Consider the following 10864-nt stretch of genomic DNA (forward strand, 5'->3'; position numbering starts at 1 on the left):
CTTGGCATTATAAAAAAGCATTTTTACTTAGAAAAATAAGCCTTTTTGTAAAACAAGCTTTTACATACATAAGCATGTATAATGGCAGCCACTTCAATTTCACAACGATACTTTTAAAGGCAGCATAGGGAAAAAGTAATTCTTTTTCTTACAGTTTTATGCTATGTGAAGGAAAACTGCACTCACTTTTTATATTGATATTGAGGAGAAAGTCACACTAAAAAGTGTGTATATTCATTTAGTTTTTAAAGTGCTTACAAATAAAGTTTGTTTTAAATGAAACCTTTTTGCATCAGGTAGAGTGACATAATTTTTCATCCTTAATTTTAAATTATGGGAGACTTTTCCACCAAATGGAAAAGCAGCTGTGGTAGGTAATATATGAACAACGTACGCATATGTAGTGTGTTTGTGTGTGCCCTTTATAACCACGAGTTAATTTTTTTTCAAATTAATTTTTTTATTGAAGTATAGTTGGTTTACAATGTTGTGTTAGTTTCAGGTGTACAGCAAAGTGATTCAGTCATACATACATTTTTTTTTTCAGGTTCTTTTCCCTCATAGGTTATTACAAAATATTGAGTATAGTTCCCTGTGCTCTATAGTGGGTCCCTGTTGGTTATCTATTTTATATATAGTAGTGCATACATGTTAATCCCAAACTCCTAATTTATCTCTCCACCTGCCAGTAGCTACTTTTGCTATTTCATTTCCCTCTACTTCATGAGACAAACATTTTAATTACAATGATTGAATATTTATAAGTATTTAAAAGATATTTATTTGGGACTTCCCTGGTGGCGCAGTGGTTGAGAATCCACCTGCCAATGCAGGGGACCTGGGTTCGAGCCCTGGTCCAGGAAGATCCCACATGCCACGGAGCAACTAAGCCCGTGCACCACAACTACTGAGCCTGCGCTCTAGAGCCCGCGAGCCACAACTACTGAAGCCCGCACGCCTAGAGCCCGTGCTCCACAACAAGAGAAGCCACCGCAACAAGAGAAGCCCGCGCACCGCAACGAAGAGTAGCCCCGCTCGCCGCAACTGGAGAACGCCACGCGCAGCAACGAAGATCCAATGAAGCCAAAAATAAATAATAAAATAAATTTATAAAAAGAGAAAAAACACGTGCATAGCCATTAGCTGTTTATAAAGTTCTTGAATGTGTGTGCTCCCTTCCGATTCTCACATCTTTCCATTTAAAAAAAAAAGATATTTATTCGATGTTAAGGTAAGATGCAATTTACAGCATCAATGTAAGAATTTAATTTTTAAAATAGATTTGAAGGGTTTACTAATCAGAAATGATAAGGCAATAGATGCAACAACTGAAAGTTAACAATTAGAGAACAGCATGATAGGATATCCACTATTTTGACAGCATGCTAAGTAGCCATGAGAATCATAAAGACAGTGTCACAACATGAAAAACCACTCCTGCTACATTATGTGAAAAAGCAGAACAAGAAATTTCATGTGCCCCTATGATTGGTTAGCACAACGCCTAGCACTCAGGAACTACTCACTACATATTATTAATTAGTTGTAATAATGTAAAACTATGTATATGCCCCTGGAAGAGACGATGAAAGGACCACACCAAGAATAACTGTGATTTTTGTGCTGAAGGGGTGTAATTTTTTTCACTCTGTAAATTATATTTCCAAATAAAAATTTGACAATACAAAACCAACAACCCAATTTAAAATGGAATAGAAAAATGGACAGAGGATATGGATAGATGGTTCTCATAGTGAAAAAACGAATGATCCAAGCGAATGAAAAAATGTTCAGTCTGCCTCATAATAAGAGAAACATACGTCATAATTAGCCTGACATACGCTTTTGAAACTATCAGATCGGCACAGTCCAAAGAATTTGAAAACACTGTGTCGCAAGAGTAGAGGGAAACAGCTGCTCTCATACCTTGTTTATGAGACTGTAAGATGGCACAATTTATGGCTAGCAATTTGGCTATATTTACTAAAATTTTAAGTGGATGCACCCTTGATCCACTAATACAACTTCTAGGAATTTATTCCACAATCTACTTACACTTTTGCCTAACAACATGAAAAAGTCTATATACTGCAGCATCGATCTAATATCAAATGCTAGAAACAGTCTAAATGTCCACTAATAGGGGATTTGCTTAAATAGTCCATACAAAGGATCACTCTATAGCCTTTAAAAGTGGGGTAGGGTGGGCAGGGGCTAAGGGTATTGAAATGAAAAGGGTTCAGGGTGTGTTAATGAAGTGATGGGAACGAGGTGTAGAATGGTGTGTCCAGTGTGTTCCCTTTCTGTGAATAAGAAAGGAGCATGTTAATCAGGCACAGACTGTCTCCAGAAAGATGCACAGAAGTCTCTGCAGTGGCACCTGGGCCAGAGTGGGACAGAGTCCCTAAGAGTGGGAATGACACTTTGCATCATAAATCTTTTTTGTGACTTTTGAATTCTGTAGCTTTCGTACATATAACCAATTCAAAAACTAAACTAACACCGTATTGATTTTTAAAATTTGAAAATGTTACCACTACTCTTTTTTAAAAAAACCATGACCCTCTAAAAGTTTTCTTAATCCAGGCTTGCAGAGGTCACCTGGTTCAGTGGAACAGAAGCGAGAGGGTTTTGAGGTCCCATTTCTGGTTCAGCCTCTGACTCAGTGGGTCTCAGTGACTAGTTTCATTCTGAGCCTTCCTTTCTCATCAGTACAGCAGTGGAATTGGTTTAGGTAATCACTAAAGTCCCTTTCACCCTATCATGAGTACCTTTGAAAATATGTTTTACAAATAAGAAGATATCATTCACAAACATCTGTTAAAGCAAACATTTTATTGAAGTATATAGCACACAGGAAAGCACACAGATTGTAAGTGTCCAGCTTGGTGAATAAAGTGAACATACCCAGGTAACAACCCACACCTAGATGGATGGCAGAACATCACCCACACCCCCAGAAAGCCCTCCCAGTCACTACCGGGACCCAGGGCTACCATCCTCCCCACCCCACAGATTACTTTTGCCAGGGACAATTAAAAGCAAATCACTCCAGCACCTAAAACAACTGTTTCCACGTTTGCACTTTTCCTTCCATTCTTTTCAAGATGTAAACAAGTGGTGACGATTGCCAGAAGGTAGTTGACACCCACGTTTGTTTCCACCACCTGCCAGTTCTTTGCCATGAGGAATCTAACGGCAGAGAATGGTTAATACTCTTCTCCTTTGCGCTGCCTATTACGATGTTAAAGGGAAAATGCCATTACAGACATTTCTAGACAAATCACACGGGAGCAAAGCAAACACGTGAATGAACGGTCTGGAATGCACCCTCATCAGATAATGGAAAAATCCAGGCTGTCTTCTGGTGCCCTGCACTAACATACCCCGGGGCGGGTGTCCTAGTCCCCCGGGTGGTGGTCCCCCTGCCTCTGCCCGGTGGCCGCCGGCGGGCAGCGCGGAGCGTGTGTTCTGCGCATTCGTGGAATCCGCGGGATTAGCTGGCTTCCCCTGCGCCCCGGTGTTCGCCGCCAGGACCGAGGCAAGACGCGCGCGAGGGGCCTCCGGCTGGAGACGCGGGCTCGCCGGTCCCCGCCAGCCCCACGGCGTGTGATCGAGTGACTTTCATGTCAGACTTTCCAGTTCCCGGCTCGGCTTATACACGTAGCCTCCCCCTGGACTCCACATTGCTTCTGCTGTGCAGCGCCTGTTGTGTCGAAAGACCTCTGCGGATTTGACGAAAGTTTGCCCAGCAAGGCTACAAAGCCGCCACCCTTGGCTTGAATGGAATGGGTGGGGTGTGGGGGGCGGGGGGAGTGTTTCTGAGGCCCTGCCTGCGCCCCCGCCCCGCTCCCACCCCCGGCAGCAGCCGCCAGCCGCGCTGGTCGGCTTGTGTCGTCAGTGATTTACGGCCCGCGGGGCCCAGCTGTTGGCGTGGACGCGGCAGCTGCCCAAGGTTAAGGGGGCCTTATGTGAGGTACTCGAGTCATGGAATGGCCTCAGAGCAGCTGTTCCCTCCCGAGGTCAAGGCGGTGATCATGTTGCCGATCTGCGAGCCAATACCAGCCAGGAAGAGGCTATAGGCCCCCCACCCGGCCACATGCACACACTGACCCCGCTCCAGCTAAGGCCCAGCGCTCTGCTCTGTCTCAGTCTTCTTGGTGGCGCGTTGATGCCGGGCTGGCTGAGCTGAGCGGTTGTTTAGGGGCCGGGGCCCAGCCCTGCAGGAAGATGGTTAGTGGGAGCTGCTCCCCGTGGTCCCCGATTGTCACCCAGCCCAGGCGTGCATCAAGGCAAGGGCTGAGAGCAGAAAGGAACATGCAGCTCTTCACGGAGCCCTTACTGTGTCCCAGCCCCCTGCCAAATGCTTTACTTGCATTTTGTCATCTGACTCTTGCGACAGTCCAGTGAGGTGGATTTGACTAATATACCCCGGAATCTCCTGAAAACTGAGGTTCAGAAAGGTTAAGGAAACTGGCCTAGATCACACAGCTAGCTGCCTGTCTTTGGAGCCAGAGCTTTTAACAACTAAAGTGCCCACTATGTGTCAGGCAGTTTGCACAGGGTACAGTATTCAATCTCCTCATCAACCCTAAAAGGCCATTCAGGAGTGAGGAAGCAGGCCCCATGTCTTTCCTAAGGTCACTTAGGCGGTGAAGCAGCAGGGCTGAGATTGTCCTTGGCATGCTGAGCACCAAACTCTGCTCCTTTTCCTTCCCCTTCACCAAACTACACCCCCTGCTGCTTCAGGGAGGCTTCAGTGGGGCACACTGTGGACTTTTTGCCAAAGGGGGCAGACAGCTGGGGATGGGCCCTGCTTCCTGCTTGCACCTTCCTGCCCACTCCGCTGCCTGTGACCCACTTGGCCCCTCCCCCTTCTCAAAACACTCTCCTCTCTTGGCCTCAACTAGTCCTCCTCAGCTTGTCCACATCACATGCCTGTCTCCTACCCCACTGTCTGCTATTTGGCCTCCTTTCCTGAACCCCCCTCCTTTCCTCATTCCAGTGATGAAAGGTCCCAGGACTTGATCCTGAATCCTCTTACCCCTCTACTCATCTTTCCAGTAAGAGTTCTCCCATCCCTGTCTGTGGCCCAATAACTTCCAACTTATTTCTCCTGCTCCAGCCTCTATTCTCTGGGGCACACCCGATTGCCTCCTTGACCTTTTTTTTGTTTTATTTTGTTTTTTTTTTAATTTATTTATTTATGGTTGCATTGGGTCTTCGTTGCTGCGCGCGGGCTTTCTCTGGTTGCGGCGAGCGGGGGCTACTCTTCGTTGTGGTGCGAGGGCTTATTGCGGTGGCTTCTCTTGTTGAGGAGCACAGGCTCTAGGCACATGGGCTTCAGTAGTTGCAGCACGAGGGCTCAGTAGTTGTGGCGCACAGGCTTAGTTGCTCCGTAGCATGTGGGATCTTCCCGGACCGGGGCTCGAACGCATGTCCTGCATTGGCGGACGGATTTTTAACCACTGTGCCACCGTGGAAGCCCGCCTCCTTGACATTTTTTAACAGCGATATTGAGATGTAATTCACATACCGTACAATTCATCCACTTAAGAGTGTACAATTCTATGGCTTTCAGTATATCCATGGACTTGTGCAACCATCACCACTACAGTCAATTTTAGAACATTTTTACCACCCCCAAAAGAAACCCGGTACCCGTTAGCGGTCACTTCCCACTTCCCCCCAACTTCCACAGACCCTGGAAACCACTAATCTGATTTCTGTCTCTATGAATTTGCTTATTTCTGCACATTTCATAAAAATGGGATCATACAGGGAATTCCCTGGCGGTCCAGTGGTTAGGACTCCACACTTTCACTGCTGAGGGCCTGGGTTAAATCCCTGGTCGGGGAACTAAGATCCCGCAAGCCATTTGGCATGGCCAAAAAAAAACAAAAAACAAGACAGGATCATACAATACATTACCTTTTGTGACTGTAGTGGTGTGGTTTTCTTTTTAACACCTATACTGGGGTATAATTGCTTTACCTTTGTGTTAGTTTCTACTGTATAACAAAGTGAATCAGCTATACGTATACTTATATCCCCATATCTCGTCCCTCTTGCGTCTCCCTCCCACCCTCCCTATCCCACCCCTCTAGGTGGTCACAAAGCACCGAGGTGATCTCCCTGTGCTATGCGACTGCTTCCCACTAGCTATCTATTTCACATTTGGTAGTGTATATATGTAATGCCACTGTCTCACTTCATCCCAGCTTACCCTTCGCCCTTCCCGTGTCCTTGAGTCCATTCTCTACAGTGGTGATGTTTTATGCTTTCAAGTTTCATCCAGGGCTTCCCTCGTAGCACAGTGGTTGAGAATCCGCCTGCCAAGCAGGGGGTTCAAGCCCTGGTCCGGGAAGATCCCACATGCCACGGAGTATCTAAGCCCACGAGCCACAACTACTGAGCCCACGTGCTGCAACTACTGAAGCCCACACGCCTAGAGCCCCTTGCTCTGCAACAAGAGAGGCCACCGCAATGACAGACCCATGCACCACAACGGAGAGTAGCCCCCGCTCACCGCAACTAGAGAAAGCCTGCGCACAGCAACAAAGACCCAGCACAGCCAAAAATAAATTAAAAAAAAAAAGTTTCATCCATGTTGTAGTATGTATCAGTACCTCATTCCTTTTAATAGCCAAATAATATTCCACTGTATGGGTATACCACATTTTCTTTATCCATTCATGCACTGGTGGACATTCATGTTGTTTCCACTTTTAGTTATTATGAAAAAAGCTTCTGTGAATATTCATGTGTAAGTTTTTCTGTTGATTGATATTTTCATTTCTCTTGGATATATACCTAGGAGTGGAATTGCTGGGTCATATGGCAACTCTATGTTTAACTTTTTGAGGAACTGCTAAACTGTTTTCCACAGAGCTGCACTATTTTGACTTGACTCCTACTGTCAATGTATGAGGATTCCAACTTCTCCACATCCTCACCAACACTTGTTATTGTCTATCTTTGATTATAGCCAACCTAGTGGGCATGAAGTAGTATCTTATTGTGGTTTTGATTTGCATTTCCCTGATGACTAATGATGTTGAAAATGTTTTCATGTGTTTATTGTTGATTTGTACATCTTCTTTAAACAAATATCTGTCCAAATCCTTTGCTCACTTTAAAGTTGAGTTATCTGTTCATTTATTATTGGGTTGTAAATGTTACTTACATATTCTGGATACATGATTTGCAAATATTTTCTTCCATTCTGTGGAATACCTTTTCACTTTCTTTGTAGTGTCCTTTGAGACACAAAAGTTTTTACTTTTTTTTTGATGTATAGTTGATGTAAAATATTGTATAAGTTTCAAATATAAACATAGTGATTCAAAATTTTAAAGGTTATACTCTACTTATAGTTATTTTAAGGCTTTTAATTTAATTTTATTTATTTATTTATTTATTTTTGGCCACACCACGCAGCATGCAGGATCTTAGTTCCCCAACCAGGGATCAAACCCGTGCCCCCTGCAGTGAAAGCGCAGAGTCTTAACCACTGGACCGCCAAGGAACTCCCAAGGGTTTTTAATTTTTGATGAGGTCCAATTTATTTATTTTCTTTTGGGTGTTGTGCTTTACGTGTTATACCTAAGAAATTGTTTCCTAACCCAAGGTCATGGAGATTTAGTCCTATGTTTTCTTCTGAGGGATTTTATAGTTTTTAGCTCTTACATTTAGGTTTATGATCCATTTTGAGTTAATTTTTGTGTATGGTGTGAGGTAGAGGTCCAGCTTCATTATTTTGCTTGTGCATTTCAGTTATTGCAGCAGAATTTCTTAAAAAGATTATTCTTTCCCTCATGAATTGCCTTGACACCCTTGTTGAAAATCAATTAACCATAAATGTACAGTTTATTTCTGAACTGTCAATTCTTGCCCAATGATCTATATGCCTTTGCTTATGCCAGTACCCTCTCAAGTTTTAAAATCAGAAAGTTTGAGTCCTCTAACTGTTTTCTTCTTTTTCAATATTGTTTTATCTATTCTGGGTCCCTGGCATTTTCATTTAAATATTAAGATCAGCTTACCAATTTCGCTTTAAAAAGCCAGCTGGGATCTTGGTGGAGATTGTATTGAATCTGCAAATTAATCAGTCAATCTTAAAATGTTAAGTCTTCTGATCTGTGAATATGTCTTTACATTTATTTACATCTGATCTAATTCATTCAACAATGTTTTGCTATTTCCATTGTACAAGTCTTACACATCTTTTTTTAAAGCTACAGCTAAGTATTTTATTCTTTTTGTTGCTATTTTAACTTGAATTGTTTTCTTAATTTCATTTTTGGAATGTTTATTGCTAGCGTATAGAAATACAATTGATTTTCATATATTCATCTTGTATCTTGCAACCTTGTTGAACTCATTTATTACTTCTAATAGTTTTTTAGTGAGCTCTTTAGAATTTTCTGTACACAAGATCATGTCATTTTTAAATAGAGATTGTTTTACTTATTCCATTCTAATCTGGATGACTTTTTATTTATTTATTTTATGACCTATAGTTGATTTACAATGTGTTAATTTCTGCTGTACAGCAAAGTGATTCAGTTATACATATATATATTCTTTTTCATATTCTTTTCCATTATGGTTTATCACAAGATATTGAATATAGTTCCCTGTGCTATACAGTAGTACCTTGTTGTTTATCTATTCTATATATAATAGTTTGCATCTGCTAATCCCAAATTCCCAGTCTATCCCTCCCCCACCCCCCACTTTGGCAACCACAAGTCTGTTCTCAATGTCTGTGAATCTGTTTCTGTTACGTAGATAAGTTCATTTGTGTCATATTTTAGATTCCACGTATATGATATTATATGGTATTTGTCTTTCTCTTTTTGACTTACTTTGCTTAGTATCATAATCTCTAGGCCCATCTGTGTTGCTATAAATGGCATTATTTCATTTTTTTATGGTTGAGTAGTATTCCATTGTATATATGTACCATATTTTCTTTATCCATTCATCTGTCAATGGACATTTAGGTTGTTTCCATGTCTTGGCTATTGTGAATAGTGCTGCTATGAACATAGGGGTGCATGTATCTTTTTTTTCTTTTTTTTTTTTTTTTTTGCGGTATGCGGGCCTCTCACTGTTGTGGCCTCTCCCGTTGCAGAGCACAGGCTCCGGACGCGCAGGCTCAGTGGCCATGGTTCACGGGCCCAGCCGCTCCGCGGCATGTGTGATCTTCCCAGACCGGGGCATGAACCCGTGTCCCTTGCATCGGCAGGTGGACTCTCAACCACTGCGCCACCAGGGAAGCCCTGCACGTATCTTTTTGAAGTAGAGTTTTCTCCGGATACATGCCCAGGAGTGGGATTGCTGGATCATATGGCAACTCTATTTTTAGCTTTTTGAGGAACCTCCATACTGTTTTCCAGAGTGGCTGCATCAATTTACGTTCCCACTAACAATGTAGGAGGGTTCCCTTTTTTCCACACCCTCTCCAGCATTTGTTATTTGTAGATTTTTTTAATGATGGCCATTCTGACCAGTGTGAGGTGGTACCTCATTGTAGTTTTGATTTGCATTTCTCTAATAATTAAAAATATGGAATGCTTTGGGAATTCTCTGGTGATCCAGTGGTTAGGATTCCACGCTTTCACTGCCAAGGGCATGGCCAAAAAATATATATATATGGAACGTTTCACGAATTTGTGTGTCATCCTTGCGCAGGGGTCATACCAATCTTCTCTGTATCGCTCCAATTTTAGTATATGTGCTGCTGAAGCGAGTACCTGGATGACTTTTCTTTCTTTTTCTTGTCTGATTACCCTAGCTAGAACCTCCAAAACAACGTTTAATAGGAGTGATGACAGTGGACATCCTTGTCTTGCTCTTGATCTTAGGGGGATATCATTCAGTCTTTCACCATTAAGTTTGATTTTAATTATGGGTTTTTCACATATTCCCTTTATTAGGCTGCAGAAACTCCCTTCTATTCTTAGTTTGCTAAGTATTTTTATTATGAAACTGTGTTGGATTTTGTCAGATGCTTTTTTCTGCATCTTTTGAGATGATCAGATGGTCTTTGTCCTTTATTCTATGGATGTGATGTATTACGTTAATTGATTTTCAAACCCCCAAGACCATCTTCAGTATCAATGATTCATAAAAAGGACTCATAGGATTCAGTATGTAGTCATACTCACAGATAAGTTTTATTATATAGTGAAAGGACACAGAGCAAAATCAGCAAAGAGAAACAGCACAAGGGGCAAAGTCCAGAGGAAACCAACACAAGCTTCCAGAGTGCTCTCCCAGCGGAGTCAACATAGGACACGCCTAATCCCTCCAACAAGTCCTGACAACATGTGAAATCTTGTCTACCACGGAAGCTCATTTGAAATTCAGTGTCCAGTGTTTTTAATAAAGACTGGTCATATAGGCATCCTTTGTCTAGCATGTATCAAAATTCCAGACTCCCAGAAGGAAAGCAGGTATTTAGCAAAAACCACATGATTTGTATAAATAGTGTAGGCATAGTGAGCTACTCTTACCAGTCCTTAAATTCACATTCCCAGATGCCAGCCAAGGGCCAACCTTGCAAGCAGGCATTTCTAAGGATAGCAGTCTCAAGCTCCACATGTTAATTTTTTTCTGCATAAGATATTAAACCAACCTTGTATTCCTGGGATAAATCCCACTTGTTCATGATGTAATGGTATAATTATATACCATGGTATAATTCTTTTTATATGTTTTTAATTTTTATTTTTTTATTGAAGTATAGTTGATTTACAATGTTGTACCAATTTCTGCTGTACAGCAAAGTGACTCAGTGATACACACATATTCATTTTTTCCTTTTTATATATTGTTGGATTCATTTTGCTAGTAT

The 10864-nt window shown here is 42.1% G+C and overlaps 1 non-coding gene across 1 annotated transcript; it reads right to left on the reverse strand.

Annotated features, from left to right (window-relative positions):
- Positions 1 to 9654: 9654 nt before the first annotated feature.
- LOC114886320 lies at positions 9655 to 9761 on the reverse strand. The gene has a single exon (XR_003791323.1). It is a non-coding gene; the product is annotated as a U6 spliceosomal RNA (small nuclear RNA).
- Positions 9762 to 10864: the final 1103 nt, after the last annotated feature.

This window comes from Monodon monoceros, unplaced genomic scaffold (assembly GCF_005190385.1).
Source record: "Monodon monoceros isolate NGI ecotype Baffin Bay Population unplaced genomic scaffold, NGI_Narwhal_1 Super_Scaffold_6, whole genome shotgun sequence".
NCBI lineage: Eukaryota > Metazoa > Chordata > Mammalia > Artiodactyla > Monodontidae > Monodon > Monodon monoceros.